Source organism: Chrysochloris asiatica, unplaced genomic scaffold (assembly GCF_000296735.1).
Source record: "Chrysochloris asiatica unplaced genomic scaffold, ChrAsi1.0 scaffold00202, whole genome shotgun sequence".
NCBI lineage: Eukaryota > Metazoa > Chordata > Mammalia > Afrosoricida > Chrysochloridae > Chrysochloris > Chrysochloris asiatica.
This window is the reverse complement of record NW_006408720.1, coordinates 2,748,117-2,768,241: the sequence shown is the minus strand read 5'-3', so window position 1 is coordinate 2,768,241 and position 20,125 is coordinate 2,748,117. Positions and strand designations below refer to the sequence as shown.

At 38.6% G+C, this 20,125-nt stretch overlaps 1 pseudogene; it reads left to right on the top strand.

Moving 5' to 3' along the window:
* The first annotated feature begins 1,413 nt into the window (after positions 1-1,413).
* On the top strand, positions 1,414-18,680 carry LOC102838284 (annotated as a pseudogene).
* The last annotated feature ends 1,445 nt before the right edge of the window (positions 18,681-20,125 follow it).

Here is a 20,125-nt window from a genome sequence, read left to right as displayed (position 1 = left end):
GGGTAGTATCATGAATGTTCCTTCTAAGTAGATAAATAATCAGGGGAAAAATACTTTTAAAGTATATGTGCTACTCTAAAGGAATTTTGTGATACCAAAGTATGCAATGATTGATCAAATCAAATTAATCATGTGTGGTCAGAATATAACCCAAATTAGAAATATAAAATATTAATTGATGCCAGCAAACACTTGAATTTATGACTTTGGAAAAATATGTCATTCCTCTTTACTCTCTGGTGGTGGTGGTTATGTGCTGAGTAGTGGGTTCCGGCTCATAGAAACCCTGTACAGGGTTTCCGAGGCTGTAAATCTTTACAGGAGCAGAAAACCTCACCTTTCTCCCATGGAACAGCTGCTAGTTTCAAACTGCTGACCTTAAGGTTCGCAGTCCAATTCATAACCACTATGCTACCAGAGCTCCTTCTTTACTCTCGAAGTATCAGTAAATATTTTCAGAAAAAGAGAAAATATTTTCCAGAAATAGAGTTAATACTTTTTTTGACTAAAAATCAAACATATTGTCTATGTTGCATTTATAATTGTAAAAAAATATTCATTTTAAGTACTCCAATCGTTATAGTGCAACAGCTTAATGATTAACCAACAATATGTAGGCATACAAAGAATACATTCCTGACACTGTCAATATTTCTTACCTTTTTTGAAACTTTGGTTCACTTCATAGATTGCCTACTAGTCTATAGAATAATGTTTGATTTCAGGCCCTGTCTGAATACATAAAATGTACTGAGCCTGAAAAAAACAAAAACCCTGAAAATTCATACAGATGTGTTGTCAGGAGGGACGAGTTGCTGGAGAAGAATATTATGTTTGGTAGGGTGGAGGGTCAGAGAAAAAGAGAAAGACCCCCCAAAGAGATGGATTGGCCAAGTGGCAGCATCGATGGACTCAAGTGTGGCAACATTAGTGAGGTTGTCCCAGGATAAGGCAGTGTTTTCATTCTTCTGTGCATAAGGTTGCTATGAGTCGGTTCTGACTCGATGGCACCTAACAACAACAACCACAAAGATAGGAATGGCCATATCAGAAACTAAGTGAAAGAGCAACCAGAAGTGTTAATGGATACCAAGACAGCATACTGTGTAGGCCACAAATTGGTTTTATAACAAACATGTATGTATTTGCTATTTGCCCAGATTATATGAATTATCTCATTTAAGTATCCCATTAACTCAATATAAAACAAAACAAAACAAAAAACAGTTGTCATCAAGTCAATTTCTACTCATGTTGACCCCATGTTTTTCAAAATAGACCTGTGCTCCATAGGGTTTTTAGTGTCTAGTTTTTCAGAAGCACATCACTAGACCTTTCTTCCAAGGTACTTCTAAGAGAATTTAAGCCTCAAAATTGACCCAACAGTAACTATTTTTATAGAGAAGGCGTACCATGATGTGGTTGTGTCTCCAAGTTTTAAAAGCGTACCACGGTATGGATGTGTCTCCACAGTTTTAAATAACTGTGGGTTACTGCACTGGACTGCAAAATTGGTTTGAACCATAAGGTCAGTGGTTCTAGTTCACCAATCACTCCTCAGAAACCCTAGTCAGGGTCGCTATGGGTTGGAACTGACTTGACAGCACTTAACAACAACAAAACTCAGTGTGGTGCTGCAGGATAATTATTGGACAGAAAGGTCAGTTTGAACTGGAAGGCCACCAGTTGCTCCTCAGAAACACTATACAGCGTCTTTATGAATCAGAACCCGTTGTGGCACTGTAGGATCTGCGAACCACGAAGTTGGCAGTTCAAATCCATCAGTTGCTCCTCGGAAACCACATGAGTTGACATAAACTTGATAGCACATAATAATAATAACTACAACACTCAGAGGCAACAAGCAGTGGAAACAGAAAGTAAAGCTTTGATTCAACCAGAGGCAGTTCAACTCCAGAGCCAGTACTTTTAACTGTACTTGATGTGTCTACTTTAATTTGGCTATGCACAAAGTATTGTTAGTTGCCATCAAGTCAATTCTGACACATGCAGCCCCAAGTTTTACTGAGTACAACTAGTCTCCTTTGGGCTCTCTTGGCTGTTCCGTCTTGGAAGCAGATTGCCAAGTTTTCTTCTAATCTGTCTCTAGGTGAGTTCAAACCACTAACCGTATGACTACTAGTCATTTATGCCACCTAGAAATTTTATGTGTCATTGACCACAACAATTACTTAGGTTTTTTTTTTTTTTTAACTAACATTTGGAAATACCAGTTTCAATGATCTCTTCCAGGTAATAATGATGGACAGTGAGTTATTTAAATTAAAATGATCATCTCTATTTCTTACACACACACACACAAAAGTTTCTTCCAAGTCTATATCCCTGCATATTAAAACAATTCATTTAGAAGGCCATTTTAAAAATAGGAATTTATATGGACCCATGTGGAATAATTATGAGAGTTCTTATACAATAATTACTGGAGTAACTGGATTAAAAGTTAAAGAAATCTGATTTCTAGCATCAGCTCTGCTATCAACTACTGTGTGCTTTAAGGAAAGTGAGTTGTCATTTCTTTTGCTCCCTTTTGCTTCTATTAATTTTTGGTTTTCATTTTAATATCATAGTATTGGACTAGGCAGCCTTCATATCCTGTTCAGCTCTAATATTTTATGATTCTATAGTTATGAATAGAAAGAGTGGCTTGTTCCTTGAGTTAAGTATGAATAATTGATCATCTCAGATCTAAAAAATATGTCTGCAATCACATATAACACCTCAGGCTTACAGTATCATAGGAGAGCTTTACCAATCATATTTGGCTGCTTTGCTTATATAGTTTATGGCCTGAATTGGTTTGCTTTAGATAACACACTCTTGTACTGTGCCATGTTGCTAAGATACAGTTTTGTAAATAAGTTACTTTAAATATATATCCTGATGTAGGGGCAAATAAACATGGAAAGTGGTTGGCCAAAGATTTAAAGTATATTTTGAGAGGACTGACACAATGTGTTAGCTAAAATTTTTAAAGGTCTACTTTTGAGTGCTACCCAAATTATTTTCCTTTGTACTGAAACTAGGTGAGGAGTGAGTAGAGGCCTAAAGTAGGGGCCTAAAGCAGAGATCGAAGGCTTGTAAAATGCTAAATTATTTTGTAGCCCTAGTGATTTGGCCAGTTAGAAAAGACACTGAGATTGCTGGCACAGGACTCTGCAAGAATATTTCTTCCTTGACACTTATGTCCCAGTCTTTGTGCAAAAATAAATAAATAAAGCAAGAGAATTTGATAGTCACCACCTATAATAGATCAAAAAGTCTTATTTTAGCAATCACCCAAACATCAGTTGAAATGCAAGTTGCTTTCAAGAGCCAGTGAAGTAAGTTGTTCCCTCCACAAACTGGACAAAACAGTGGGCCAAAACAGCCAGTTGCCTCCAAGTCAGTCCTCCACTGACCCATTATCACTGAGTCAATTACAACTTATAGCAACCCTGTACAGGGCTTCCAAGGCAGTAAATCGTTAGGGGAACAGAAAGTCTCACCTTATTCTCAAGGAGCAGCTGTTGGGTTTAAACTGCTTACCTTGTGATGAGCAGTCTAGCATTTATCCTACAGCACTGACAGGAATTTTCCACCACATCCATTTCTGAAACTTGCAATGATTTTCACTCTCCAGTAGTCCCTGTTGAAGTCTCTGGAGGAAGGAGTGAGGCATAATTGCACTTCAGTTTATGTTTTAGAATAGGCTTCCTGGGCAACTCGCTGTCAACAGAATAAAAGGGATACTGGAAAGGAAGGGTTTGGAGAGGCCCTTGGTTGCCAGGCAAGGGAAAAGAAAGCTGGAAATGCATTGCAGGGATTTCAATGGCAAAATTTTTTATACTTGTGTGCCATCACCTCAGTTCTGACTCATAGCAACCCTGTAGGGTTTCCAATAGCAGCTGGTGGGTTTGAACTGCTGACCTTTTGGTTACCAGTCCAGGGCTTATCCTACTGTGCCACACTGATTAGCCATTTTCAAATTATCTGGTTTTACCTAACATATCTCCTTCTTTCCTTCTCCAGTCTGAGCAGATTATTTGGCTAGTCTTCCAGTTTATGTATATCCAGGAATTATAACATGACTTTATCTGTTTGTAATTCTTAAATCCTTTGTTGTTGTTACCTGTAATTGAGTCGGTACCAACTCATAGCTACCCTATACAGAACAGAACAAAACACTGCCAGGTCCTGGGCCAACCTCACAATTGTTGCCATGCTTGAATGCATTGATGCTGCCACTTTGCTAATCCATTTTACTGGAGGTTTTCCTCTTTTGCTCTGACTCTCCACCTTACCAAACATGATATCCTTCTCCAGTGACTGGTCTCTCCTGACAACATGTCTGATGTATGAGAGACAAAGTTTGGCCATCCTGGCTTCCAAGGAGCACTCAGGCCGCACATATTTCAACACAGATCTGTTGGTTCTTTTCGCAGCCCTTGGTACTTTCAATATTATCCTTCAACACCATAACTCAAATGCGTCAATTCTTCTATGGTCTTCCTTATTCACTGTCCAGCTTTCACATGCGTATGAGGTTATTGAAAATGCCATGGCTTGGGTCAGGCGTACCTTAGTCTTCAAGCTGACATCTTTGCTCTTCAACACTTTAAAAGGGTCTTGTCCAGCAGATTTGCCTAATGCAATACATCATTCGATTTCTTGACTGCTGCTTCAATGAGTGTTGATGATTGATCCAAGAAGAATGAAGTCCTTGACAACTTCAATCTTTTCTCCGTTGGTAAGAATGTTGTTTATTGGTCCAGTGGTGAGGATTTTTGTTTTCTTTACATTGAGATGCAACCCCTACCAAAGGCTGTGGTCTTTGATCTTCATCAGTATTTTAAGTTCTCTTCACTTTCATTAAGCAAGGTTGTATCATTTGCAGAAAGCAGGTTGTTAATGAGTCTTCCTCCAATTCTGATGCCACATTTTTCTTCATAGAACCCAACTTCTCGGATTATTTTTCCGCATACAGGTTGAATAAGTATGGTGAAAGAATACAACCTAGTCGCACACGTTTCTTAATTTTAAACCATTCAACATTCCCATGTTCTGTTTGAACAAATGCCTTTTGGTCCATGTACAGATTCCTCATGAACACAATTAAATGTCCCAGAATACTCACACTTCACAATGTTGTCCATAGCTTATCATGAGCCACACAATTGCAAGTCTTTGTATAGTCAATAAAGCACAGGTAAACATCTTTCTGATATTCTCTGCTTTCAGCCAAGATCCATAGGGCATCAGCAATGATATCCCTCATCCCACAGCCTCTTTGAATCTGCCTTGAACCTCTGGAATTTTTCTGTCAATCTATGCTTGCAGCCATTTCCATATTACCTTTAGTAAACTTTACTCGTGTGGGATATCAAAGATATTTCTGATGTTTTCCACATTCTGCAGGGTCACCTCTCTTTGGAATGGGAACAAATATTGATCTCTGCCAATCAGTCAGCTAGATAGTTGTCTTCCAAATTTCTTGGCATAGATGAGTGAGTGCCTCCAGTGCCACCTCACTTTCTTGAAAGATTTCAATTTTTATTCCATCAATTCCTGATGCCTTGTTCTTTGCCAATTCCTTCAATGTACCTTGGACTTTTTCTTTCAGTATCATTGGCTCTTAATCATATGCTACCTCTGGAAACAGCTGAACATGAACCATTTCCTTTTGGTACAGAGACTTTGTGTATTCCTTCCATCTTCTTTTGATGCTTTATGCATCATTCAATAATTTGCCCAGAGAATCCTTCACAGGCAAATTCCAAGCCTGATCAACCTCTTCTGGAAAGTCTTTGTCTGCCTCCAGTTCATTTGTCTCAGTTACTGTTTTCCGGTTTTGGGACGTTTTGAGATTTGGTGTTGTGTTTTCTTTGCCATTTTCAGTAGTTAGGTGGGTTTTACATGCTTAAATGGATATTTGTTGCTGTGTTGTTAAGCTTACTGAGTGTCTCCTGGTGGATATGATCAGGAGATAGGCTTTCCTTTTCACTTGTAATGCCTAGCAGCTGTTATTGACTCTTGTCTCAATGGTGGAATATTATGGGGCATGCTTGTAGCTTGGCTATATGGCCATGATTGCTGTCTCGTCTTGAGTAACATAGGAAGAAAAAGCTCCCACTTCCAGGAAAAAAGTGTGATCAAAAGGACCAAAAACAGAAGCAAAATAAAAAACCACCACGCTAAAACAAAAATAAAACAGTAGCAGACTGGCCAGTTGTCTTTGCTGCACAGGTAGTGTGCATGCACTGTAGAAAACTCCAGTACTGGGTGGGGGTGTCCACTCGCTCAATCCCCTCCTCTATTCACCATTGTAGAGGTGCTCAGATAGATATTGAGAAGTTAATGGGAGAAAGATTGTCTATGATTTTTGTCTCTAAAGGTCAGTTAGGTATCTGCATGTACACAGCCTAATTCTCGAAATTGTTGCATCCTTTAATGTTGGGGTTTTACAGAGTGTTCATAAGGTTTGTCTGTCTGGCCAGACTTGCTTTTTTCTTGCTGGTTAGGCAGGAGTAAAGGGTCCTGAACAAGTTAACTTTAGGGCTGGGTCCCAGAGTCAGATATCATAAGCAGCCACCAAAGAAGTAGCCCATGGAACCAATGGGGCTCTTCCTTTCTGTGCCATGGGAAAACTGTGGGCTCAAAGATGACCCTTTTGAAGGTGTGTGCCCACGCGCCTGAAGGTGTCTGGGCTGGGCAGAGAAGGCACGACAGGGAACAGGAGGAGAAAAGGTGTAGAATTTCCCCACACCTCCTTAAGAAAATGTTGTTGCACCAGTTTTTAGTGCCGGTTCACTGTGTGGGTCTGGCTGTGACACCACCCTCTGATCTCAGCCTTGGCAGGGTGGCCGCAGAGGGAGTCCCGTGTCCCAATCAACTCCTAAATCACAATATTTTCCTTTATACAGTGATTTTTCCACCAGTGGGTGCAAGAAACTGATGCCTGCATCTTATGCTTGATCCAGAGCTCTGGAGCTGTTCCGTGAAAGCAGCTTCTTTGGGTTTTCAGCACCTCCCCCATGGAGCCTGTCCTACCTGACTCTCCTTCTGCTGCCTCCAAAACCCCCAGAGGATCATTCAATAATGAAAGTCGAGGCTTGAATTTTTTTTCCAGTTCCTCCAGCTTGAGAAATGCTGAGCGTGGTCTTCCTTTTTGGTTTTCTGACTCCGGATCTTTTCACATTTCATTGTAATACTTGACTTTGTTTTCTCGAGCTGACCTTTGAAAATTTCTATTCAGCACCCTGTACCTCTCCTCATTTCTTCCATTTGCCTTAGCATCTCTATGCTGCAGAGCAAGTTTCAGTGTCTCTTCTGACATCCATTTTAATCTTTTCCTTCTTTCTCGTCTTCTTAAGGACTTTTTGCTTTCTTTCTGTATGATGTTCTTGATGTCATCCCACAACTTTTCTGGTCTTTGGTTTTGGGATATATATCAAGGCCATATTTTGGCTCTCGTGGACTTTTTAAAATTTTCTTCAGCTTCAGTCTGTATTTGCATATGAGCAATTGATGGTCTGTTCCACAATCTTCCCCTGGCCTTGTTTTGGCTGATGATATGGAATTTTTCCACTGATGTAGTCAGTTTGATATCTGTGTATTTTATCTGGTACGGTCCATGTCTAATTGTCTTTCATACTGTCTTAAGAAGGTATTTGAAATGAACAAATCATTTTTCAGAATTCTATCATGCGATACCCAGTATCATTTCTATCATCAAGGCCATATTTTCAAACTACTGATCCTTCCTTTTTGTTTCCAACCTTTGCATTCCAATCACCAGTAATGATCAATTCATCTTGATTGCATGTTCAATCAATTTCAGATTGAAGAACTTGGTAGAAGTCTTCTATTTCATCCTCACTGGCTTTAGTGGTTGTGCATAAATTTAAATAATAGTGGTATTAACTTGTCTTCCCTGTAAGTGCACGGATATTAGCCTATCACAGACAGCATTGTACCTCATGACTGATCTTGATATGTTGTTTTTGATGATGAACGCAACACCATTCCTCTTCAATTTGTCATTCCCAACATAGTAAACCATGTGGTTGTCAGATTCAAAATGGCCCATACCAGTCCATTTCAGCTCACTAATGCCTAAGATATTGATGTTTATGCATTCTATTTTTGACAATTTCCAATTTTCCTAGACTCATACTTCATACATTCCATGTTTTGATTATTAATGGATGTTTACAGTTATTTCTCTTTATTTTGAGTTGTGCCCCATCAGCAAATGAAGGTCCCTAGGGCTTTACTCTCATGGGCTTTACTCCATTCGCATTATCATGGTCAACTCTACTTTGAGAAAGCAACTCTTCCCCAATTGCATTTTGAGTGCCTTTTAACTGGAGTGGTTCATTTTCTGGCACTATATCTGACAGTGTTTCTCTGCTATTCATACGGTTTTCAGTGACTAAATATTTGGAAGTAGTTTGCCTCTCCTTCTTCCTAGTGTCTTCATCTGGAAGCTCATCTGAAACCTATCTACTGTGGGTGACCCTGCTGGTATTTGAAATACCCATGGCATAGTTTCCAGAATCACAGAAACTCACAAGGCACCATAGTATGGCAAACTGACAGAAGAATGGTGGCTTTATCATTTAACACCTAATAAATTGTTTAGAGGTGCTGCAAAAGAAAGATCTAGCAATATGCACCAGAAATTCACAGATTTGAAAACCTTATGGAGCAGTTGTACTCTGCAACATGTGGGGTCACACTTACTGGTAGACCTTGTCAAGTCTTTGTAACTGACACAGAAGGACCACATTGAGAAAATACTCCATCATTCTCACTCACTCACTGAGTGCAGCATGCCAGTCAGGAACTCTGAGGCTTTCTACTTCCACAACTTGGTCATAAACAAGCAACCTTTTCCTTCTACCCCTAACCTTAGATCTATGTCTTCTAGTATCATCATCATCATTATTGCATGTTCAACTTGTTCACTAGACGTTAAGTTGTCTTAAGTCATAGACCGAATCTCACACATGTTAGCATTCCCTGGCTCAGTACTTGATAAGTGGTAAGCTTCTAGTAAATATTTCTTATGCAAATTAAAATCATTTGGAGTAAGCAGATTATTTCACCATATTTCTAAAATAATTGAAAATAATTAGCACTAGCCAATCATTTCAGCACATATGAAATATCTGAAGATAATGACCATTTTTAGGAAATATCCTTTCATTTCTTGGTGGTGGTGTGACGTGGAGTATGTTCCGACTCTTAGAGACCCTGTATAGGGTTTCAGAGACTGTAAATCTTTACAGGAGCAGAAAACCTCATCTTTTTCCTGTGGAATGACTGGTAGTTTTGAACAGCTAACCTTGAGGTTAAGAGCCTGACTCATAACCACTCGACTACTTAGTGGGGAAAAAATAGCTAAAGATTTAGACCATTGTTTGGTCAATGCAATATGTTTTGTTCTGAGCACTGAGAAGTGTAGATTCCACCCATATGAGCTGGAGCCCAGTAATTTTAGGTAGTGAATTTGTTCAAGCTAATGGGATTTTACTCAGATTTGTTTTTTACTATTAAGCCCTGGATTTGTTCTAATCTGTCCTTTTCCTTCTTTTTTTTTTTTTCCCCTACTTAACTCAGTATCACTTGTTCCTTTCTTGCTCTGTTTGTCTCTTTTCGAGACAGAATATTAAAAGAGATAGAGAGTAGGCAGTAAAGAAATCACTGTACTAGTATATAACTTGTTAACATGGAAATCGTTGACATCTGGACTGCCTGGCTAAAGAAAGACACAAATCATATAGTCCTCCTGAGTGTGTCCCTGGGAAAATCCTGGAATGAAGTGTTGGCTGATGGGATTCAGACTGTTTCAACAAAATGGAGCTAAAAACAAGGCAAAGAAAAATATTGAGTACAAAGTTATTAAAAAGAGATACTAAAAAAGGCAGGCAAGCATATGACAAATTCAGGAGGTCAAGCATACTGTCTTCATATAATTTTATGATTCTAAAGATTTGGATATGTTATATATAACCATTTCTTAAATTTTCAATAAATCGTATCTTTGAAAAATATACAATACTTTCCCAAGATATTTGCTGACAGGCATACTACCTTGATGTTCTGCAGGAGAAAAACCAAGAAATCTTGTCCCATAAAGATTATAGCCAAGAGATCTAAAGGGCAGTATTTGCCCAGGAATAAAACTCTGAAGGCAGGAAATAATAGGAAAGAGGGATGAATGAGAGCAGTAAACACTAGGAAAAAGTGGGGGTAATACTATTACATTGTGGGTATTGTAATCTATGCGACAAAACAAAACGTGTATGAATTATTGAATGAAAACAAATGTGCTCTATAAACTCTCATCCAAGTCACAATAAAAATATTTAAATAAATAAAATTTAATAGACCACAGCCTAGAAAACCCCCCTGGGACAATTCTACTCTGTCACATGGAATTAACATAAGCCAAAAATTATTCTATGTAATCTATGAAATATATGCTACTGAGTCCATAACTTACATGGTTTTTAGTCTTGGTTTTAGTGCACTTCGAAACTTAGTTTCCTCATCAGTAAAATTAATCTCATAGTTCAAGTAGTAGTTGAAAGGAATGAATAAAATGATTATGCAAAGGTTAGCACAGGACTTGATATCTAATTAACATGAAATGAAAGGTTATTGTTGTGTGCCATTGAGTTGATGCCAACTCATAGGATCCATGTATTACAGAATACAGTTTTCTAGACTAATAGTTATGGGAACAGATTACCATGGTGGTCTTTTCTCCCATGGAATCACTGATGGGTTTGAACTACCAATCTTCAGCCAGCAGTCAAGTGCTAATCCGCTATACCACCACAGCTCCTTAATTAAAGGGAGTTACTATTTAATGAAATACTAATTAAACTTCACATGTGTCAGGCACTATTGTATTCAATTTACATGTATTGTCTCATTTGATATTCTGTGTAGAAGGGACAATCATTTGCACATTTTTAGATAAGGTAGCTGGGACATAAAAGTTAAGTAATTCATTTCCCCAAGGTTACACAGATGGTAAGTGGGAGAATTGGGATTTAAGCCCAGGCAACAGGTCCAAGAACCCACTCTCTTAACTACTATACTTTAAATAAATATGCTTGCAAATTCTTAGAAGTGGAAGACATTTTAGAAATAGTCTGATAATGCATCATTTGTAAGTGAGGAACCCAGGGCACAGAGGTTGGGTCAGACACTCAGTGAGTGACTGGAGAAGGAACCAGGTCCTTTCTCTGTGTCCACCCCCTCCAGTTTCACTCTGTATGGAGAGAGTGTCCCCCAACCTTACCCCCCCAACAGTAGACACTCATTGGTTTGTCCAAGCATTTTCACTAGAGTAAAAAAAAGAAATTTTGTTTTGAGAAAAGGTTTGTATATGGTTTAGATAGTTTCTATAAGCTAATAAAAGAAATCAAATCTCACCTACAGGATTTTTGTCCACAGCATTGGAATAAAACAATCAGTAAAGGAGAAAAGAAACGATAAAATGAGAAAATGAACAGCATGAAAGCTATTTTTGATTTTTTTTCATATTCCCAAATATGAGGGGAGAAAAGCTATTGGATTTTCATACCCAAGCCATAACTCACTAGAACTTTATTTATATAAAGAAACAGGAGAGAGTAGCTACAGAATCTTTTAAGTTTGAGGACTCCTTTTGCACACGTGTAGTTTGGGTTATGTATATTCAAGTTCCTTTACCACTGGTCTGCAAGTAAATGTGCAACAACACTACTAGGTTTTCTTATTAGAGTAGCTTAGTCCCATTCATACCATGCAATTTCTTCCTCATCAACTTTCTGGGAGCGATGCAGTAGAAATTCTATAGTCTCCTTTTGTCAAAGAGAAAAGTCAGGTTCAAATGAAGTAATTGGCATACATGTCAAGACTCTTCTCTGATACGCAGATATTAATACCTCATAGAAGAGTAATTTTAATGCTTACAACCTCTTCTTTTTCTTCAAAATGTAGTGCCTTATGGTTCAGAATTATACTGTAATTTACATCTACATTTATCTCTGGGAATCACTTTGTAGTGTTTATCTCCATCTATTGATGATGTTGTTATTGCTCCCTCAGTTCAGACTCCTAGGGATCCTGTGCAAAACACACAGAAAATTCATTTAAATGTCTAAAGAGCACATTTTGCAAGTCAGCCTCCTGCCTGCAGGTGCACAGCCTTTCTCATTCCATGGGCTTGGAGTCCTCAGCTGCTCTGTCTCTCTATGCTATTGCTGCTGCTTCCGTTTCTGCTGTTACCACTTTTCTGGTTAGGATCCCACGCTCCACTCATCCCTCTTGCTGGCCCTAGGGTCCTCCGTTCCCGGAATGAAAAATTAACTACTCCCCATTTCGGTGTCGCATCATCTACCTTTTCAGCTATGATCATCACATTTATGTGATGATCATATGATAACGATTACTATTGAATCAAAAGAATCCTATCCCCATGCTCCCCCATTCCCTATCACCAGACCTAACTGCACAAGAGGAAAACTATTCAGTGAAGATTATACCTTACCTGCCTCATTCTGAAACTAAGCATATTCTTGAAAGCTTGTAAACCAGCCTTTATAGCCCCCCATTTTTTGGCAGCCAATATCTAAGTTGGCTGTTCCTATCAACCTTGTATATGGAGGGGAATTTTGAGCAACTACATTCTTTCGGTTGGAATTTTGTGGTTCTGTAGGTTAATGGACTGAACTGCAAGGTCAATTTGAGCTGCAAGGTCGGTGGTTCAAGCTCACCAGCTGCTCCTTGGAAACCCTATACAGGGTCGCTGTTAGTCAGGACTGACTCGACAGCACTTAACAATAACAACAACACATCCATAAGCTAAGGTTCAGTTCATCAAATTGTAGCAATTTGTACTTGTTTATTGTATCAAACTTCTTTATCTTCTTCTGGCTGAGTTCTAAACAGCAAGCCATCCAAACTAGGTCAAATGAGTACCATCTGCAAGTTTGGGGGCTCTCACACACCTCTCCCCTCTTCAGACCACCTGGCCCCTTCACTCTCAATTCTGGCCCTTAGTGGTTAGGTCAGTGTCCATGAACTCAGGAGTTCACAAGTTTCCCTATAAACTTCAGATAAGCCAGCCTTTCCCAATATGAAGAATCCTTCCCTTGCGGTTGAAATTTCGAGTAACTAAATCCATAAGCAAAGATCTAGTTCATCAAATTGTAGCAACTTACACTTGCTTCCTGTATCAAACTTCTTTATCTTCATCTGGTTGAATTCTGGTCAGTTAGCAGTCCAAGCCATGTCAAATGGGTGCTATCTGCAAGTTTGTGAGTTCTTGCATGCCTTCCCCCACTTCAGACCAGCTGGCTGCTTCACTCTCAGCTCTTGCCTCCAGTGGTTAGGGCAGTGTCCATGGGCTCGGAAGTTCACACACTTCCAAACTTCAGAGTAACCGGTTCTTTCTCCTCTCTCTCTCATCTCAAGATCAACAGGTGTCTATGGAACATGACCAAACTCAGCCCATGTTTTCTCCCACTTTTACTCACAAGTAGACCAGGGCGGTCACCAGTGAGCTTACAAGCCTGCTCATGTGTTCCCTTTCAGTTTCAGGAAAGGGATTTACCCTGATGGTTGAATTTTCTTGCCTTGATGGCTCCATGCCAAACAGCTTGTTTGATCTTGTAACAGCCAGTCTGCCTTTTTTCCCCCCTGCTGGTCTTTCTTTTAGGAAATATCTTCTATTCCTCCAGCCATTCCAGGTTGCTCAGCATGTCCTTACAAGTGGGAATCTCCCACCTTAGAAAGTTCTTGGTGGGGCTCAGAATTCCACCTATGGCCCCATACTTCACAAAGGCTGTTTCCCTGGGCAAGTTTTAGTACTTCTTTTAACTAATTCAATCAGTTGTAGACTGAAGACATACTAACAGGCTTTCTGTAATCATATTTCTCAATATCCTTTCTATCCCACTTAAATATATATTTTACAATAGTAGGCAAGGGAAACCAATATCCACAAGACAATAAAGCATCTTAAAATTGTTTCCCCTTCTTTACCCATTAACGACACTTAACAACAACAACAACAACCCATTAAGACTATGTCTTGATCTCTGTATCATAGAGCCCTGTTGTTTTAAGTTTGAGTACGCATCACTATTTGCCTCTATTCCATTTAGCCCACGCATAATTCCATAAGTGTCCCCTACTTATTTGTTCATCTACCTTCTTCCTTCTTATGTATTTCCCTCCCCTTCCTTCTTCATTATCCTCTCCATCAACCAAGCTGCATGTGTCTATCCCCTAACATGTACCTTACTGTCCCCTCCCTCCCACCGCTGGTAATCATCAAAGAATTTTTCTTTTAGTATGGAAATCTTTTCTTATGCTTTTACAAAAATGGCCTATGTAATATTTGTTCTTTTGTGACTGAATAATTTCACTTAACATACTGTCCTCAAGGTTCATTCATGCTATGAGGTGTTTTACTGCTTTATTATTCTTCCAGTTAGCATAGTATTCCATTGTGTATATGCACCAAAGGTTTTTATCCATTCTTCTTCCATTGATGGGCACTTAGGCTATCTCCATCTTTTTGCTATTGTGAATAGTGCCAGGATGAACATTGGTGAACATATATATCTACTCATGTTCTGGCTCATATTTCTTGTGGATATATACCAAGTTTAGGAATTGTTGGATCATAAGGTATTTCTTTTCCAACTTTCTGAATAAACACCATACCATTTTCCAGAGTGGTTGAACCATTTTCCAGTCCCACCAGCCATGTAGGTGGGTCCCAGTCTCTCCAAATCTGGGCCAGCATTTACTATCCTCTGCTTTTTTAAACTTCGGTGTTATTGCTTGTATGAAATGATATCTCATTGTTGTTTTGATTTGCATCTCTCTAATGGCAAAGATTGTGAACAGCTCTTCATATGCTTGTTGGCTGCTTGAATGTCTTCCTTGGTGAAGTGTCTGTTCATGTCCTGTGTCCATTTTTTAATTGGTTGTCTTTTTCTTGTAGAGGTGTTGCAATTTTAGAAAGTAGTCCTTTATCTGAAAAAAAAAAAAAAATGTTTTCCCCAGTCTGTGGGTTCCCATTTTATTCTTTAGGTGAAATCTTTTGATGCATATAAATGTCTAATTTTTAGTATATCCCAGTTACCTTGCGTGCTGCTATGATTCTAGAATCTATGCCACTATTATTTTAAATGCCAGCAGAGTCACCTATGGTGGACAGGTTTCAGGTAAGCTTCCAGACAAAGACAGACTAGGAAGCAGGAGAGATATACTACTTTAGAATGCTTAGTCACTGAAAATTTTATTAATAGCAGTAGAAGACTGTCAGCATCAGAATATTGAATATTGAAACATGACTAAGAGCCCCAGAATATTGTCAGCTGTGGTGCTGGAAGATGAGCCTCTCAGGCTGGAAGGCACTCAAAATGCGACTGGGGAAGAGCTGCCTCCTCAAAGTAGAGTTGACCGTGATGACGTGATTAGAGTAAAGCCTGAGTGACTTTCATTTGCTGATGGGCACACACATCCATTAATAATTGGAATATGTAATGTATGAAGTATGAATCTAGGAAAACTGGAAATTATGAAAAATGAAATGGACCACATAAAATTCTATATCCTAGGCATTAGTTAGCTGAAATAGACTGGTATATGGTGTGAGGTACAGGGTTTTTTTCATTCTTTTGCATATTAATTTCCAGTTTTGCCAGCATTATTTGTTGAAGAGACTATCTCTTCCCTATTTAATGTATTTTGACCCTTTGTCAAAAATCACTTGATTGTATGTGGATGGATTAGCTTCTGGGTTCTCAATTCTGTTCCATTGATCTATGTATTTTTCATTGTACCGATCCCAGGCTGTTTTGACACTGTGGCCATGTAGTTAAATTTGAAATCAGGGAGTGAGAGGCTTACAACTTGGTTCTTCTTCTTAATCAGTACTTTGCTTTTCCAAATCCATGGTACTTTTAATATTCTTCCCCAACACCATAATTCAAATGCCTCGATTCTTTTACAGTCATCCTTATTCATTGTCCAATTTTCATAGGCATATGAGACTATTGAAAATACTATGACTTAGATCAGATGCACTTTAGTCCTTTCTTCTTTAACATTTTAAAGAGGTCTCATGCATCAGATTTTTCTCATGCATCAGATTTTGCCTAATTTAATACTATCCTTTGGTGAATGGAGCAAACTGCTTACTCTGCTCCACTTTCAGGAGGCAGTTCTTCTCAGTTGTATTTTGAGTGCCTTCCAAGCTGAGGGAATCATTCCATTACGATATCTGACAATGTTCTTCTACTATTCATATTTTTTCATCTTCTTGCACTATATATCATACACTTCTGCTGATATTCATAAGATTTTCAGTAGCTAACCATTTAGAAGTAGTCTTCCTCTTCTTTCTAATCTGTCTTAGTCTGGAAGCTCCTCTGAAACCTGTCTACCATGGATGGCATTGCTGGTATTTATAATATTGGTGGTATACCTTCCAGCCTCATGCAACATGCAGGCCGCCATAGTACAACAAACTGAGAGATGAGTGGTGGATTGCTGACAAAGACAGAAAATTAATAGAGATGAGAGCCACTTCTCTAAAAAGTTCTTTTGAAGTTATTGGATTAGAATTTATGGTTACTGTCAACACTGTCACAACTAAGACTATCAATGTTCATATATACCCAGGACTCATAGGCAAACTTAGAGGTGTTGTTGTTGTTATTAAGTGCTGTCAAGTCAGTTCTGACCCTTAGTGACCCTTTATAGGGTTTCCTAGGAACAGCTGGTGAGCTTGAACAGCCGACCTTATGATTCAAACCAAATTTGCAGTCCAAAATAGGGGTTTTAATCATGTAATGACCATAGAAGTATGTTCCATGCCAGCTATGAACCTAACTTAGAATGAAATTTTCAATTGCAACTTTTTTAGTATATATATACATATCTATCTATATCTATATATGTTGTTGTTGTTGTTAGGTGCCATAGAGTCGGTACAGACCCATAAATATATACACTTTACACTAGAGTCCTGGTGTTGCACTGTGGGATAAAGCACTGGGCAGCAAGGTCAGTTTTGAACTACAAGGTTAGTGGCTCAAACTTACTGATCACGCCTTGAAAACCCTATATAGGGTCACTATCAGTTGGAACCAACTTGACAGCACTTAACAACAACAACATATCATAAACTAATTTTTGCTTATTGAACCATATCATTAACATCAAATGCAAATAAAATTTTGCTGAAGATAATTCAGAAATGTTTGCAACAGTACATAAACAGGGGACTTCCAGAAATTCAAGCTGGATTCAGAAGAGGACATGGAATGAGAAATACCATTTCTGACATCAGATCAATCTTGAGTATAAGCAGAAAATAACAGAATGATGATTACTTGTACTTTATTGACTATATAGTGGCTTTCGAATGCATAGATCATGGATAGCATTGTGAAGAATGGGAATTACAGAACACTTAATTGTACTCACAGGAACCTGTATGTAGATGAAGAGTCAACTGTTAGAAAAAAGCAAAGGGATACTAAATGGTTTAAAATCAGCAAAGTTGTGTGTCAGGGCTGTATTCTTTCACCATGCTTATTTAATCTGTATAGTGAGCAAATAATCCATGAAGCTGGATTATATGAAGAAGAATATACCATCAAGAATTGGGGGAAATTCATTAAAAGTCTGCAATATACAGATGACAAAACTTTGCTTTCTGGAAGTGAAGAAGACGTAAAATGCTTATTGATGAAGATCAAAGACCACAACCTTTAGTATGGAATGTACTTCAGTGGAAAGAAAAGAACAATCCTCACAACTGAATCAATAAATAACATCATAATAAGCAGAGAAAAGATTGAAGTTGTCAAAGTCATCTTCATTTTGCTTGGATACACAATCAATACTCATGGATGCAGGAATCAAGAAATCAAATAATGTACTGCATTAGGCCAATCTTCTGTGGAAAACCTCTTTAAAATGCTAAAGAGCAAAAAATACCAGTTTGAGGATAATAAAGGTGTATCTGACCCAAGCCATGGTATTTTCAACAGCTTAAATGCATGTGAAAGAAGCAGACCTTACAACAACTGATGCATTTGAATTATGGTGTTGAAAAAGAATATTAAAAGTACCATGGACTGACTGGGACTGAGGTCCTCTGGGACTGGTGAAGGATCCCAAGATATTTGGGCAAAAACTTGCTCTAAAAGCCATTGACTAGATAGTTTTTGGGGAGACCATACCCCTAAACCAAAAGCCTATTGTTAACTCCCTGACATTCTGGAATGAGACCCTCATCCCCAGGTTGGCTGCTCTACCTGAGGCACCACCAGCTATCAACTGGGGTTACTATAAGGCCAACGTGGCCAAGCCTGGCTTAGTGGATAACTTTGAGAAGAAGTTTAAAGCCCTGAAGATTCCAGTGCTAGAAGATAAGTCTACTGCCCTGATGGACACTGAAGAAAAAGAAAATGTGAAGAGTTGTGCTGAGTTTGTGTCTCTTTCAAAGACTAGGATTGGGGAATATGAGAAATATTATTCTATTTGACCAGATGACCATTGATGACTTCAATGAAAGTCTTCCTGAAACCAAATGAGACAAGACCAAGTATCCCTATTGGCTTCATCAGCCAATTGAAAATTTATCAAATTAAGCCTGAGAGGAAGCTCTGGCCCTGGTATGACAAAATCTGAAGTACCATGGACTACCAGAAGAACAAACAAACCTCTGTTGAAAGTACAGTCAGAATGCTCCTTAGAAGCCAGTATGGGGAGACTCCATTTCTCATACTTTGGGCATGTTTTCAGGAGGGACAAGCCCCTGGAAAAGGACATCATGCTTGGTGAAATCGAAGGTCAGTGAAGGAGAGGAAGACCCCCAGGGAGATGGCTTGACACTGTGGCAGCAGCAACAGACACAAATGTAACGATTGTGAGTTACATTGGGTGCAGTACAGGACAGTGTTTCATTCTGTTGTGAATAAGGTTACTATGAGTTGGAACAGATTTGATGGCACCATCTTGGTGTGGTGCTGTGGGTTAATGCACTAGACTGCAAAGTCAGTTTGAACTGCAAGATTGGTGATTCAAGCTCACCAGCCACTCCTCAGAAACCCTATACAGGGTCACTGTGGGTTGGAATTAACTCAATGGCATGTAACAATAACAATAACAACAACAAAAGCAAAACCTTAACTCAATTTTAATCTACACTGAACACTCTGAGCAACAAGTTTAAGGAAAGGGGAAGAAGATTTGAATATTATTAGTCTAGCCTAATTATTAATTATTAGCCTAATGTTTCAGTATCAGACGGTTGAATTTCAGAGCAGTGTCTGTTTTATCCCAGAAATGTGAACAGATTTTAGCGGAATTGCCTTAATTTCTTGCTTAGTTGTGTACAGATAAGCATTTGCTATTTTAGACAATATCAACTTTAGAAATTGTTTTGGGTCCTTAAAATAGTTTTGTTTGAATTTAACATGTGAATTACTTAAAACACTATTGTTGTGGGATTTGGATGAATTAGGATGTGGACTAAATTACTTTAATAAAGACACTTAAACGTAAGTTAAACATGTTATTATACTACAGATTAAATGGGTCAGGACTTAGTACTGGACAGACTGGATGACAGGGACTTCAACTGAAAAGACTGCAATATCTGGAGCTGAATCAAATAATGATGAAAAGCAGGAATTTTCTGGAACTGATAATGCTTTACTGATATTTCTGGTACTTAAGCCTCAACTTGCAATAATAAAGAATTCTATGGGTAAATTATTGAATGATGCAGGAATCATCAAAAGAAGATCAAAGACATACACTGAGACACTGTACAAGGAGAATTATTGAGTAGATGTTCAACCATCTCAAGAGGTAGAATATTATCAAGAACTGATCATACTGAAGGGAGAAATCAAAGTTACACTGAAGGCACTGAAGGAAAACAAGACTCCAGGAATTTACAGAATACAAATGGAAATGTTTCAATAAATGAGCAGAGTTCGGGATGCACATAGTCATCTAAACCAAGAAATTTGGAAGACAGCTACCTGTCCAACCAATTGAAAGAGATCCATATTTGTACCCATTCCAA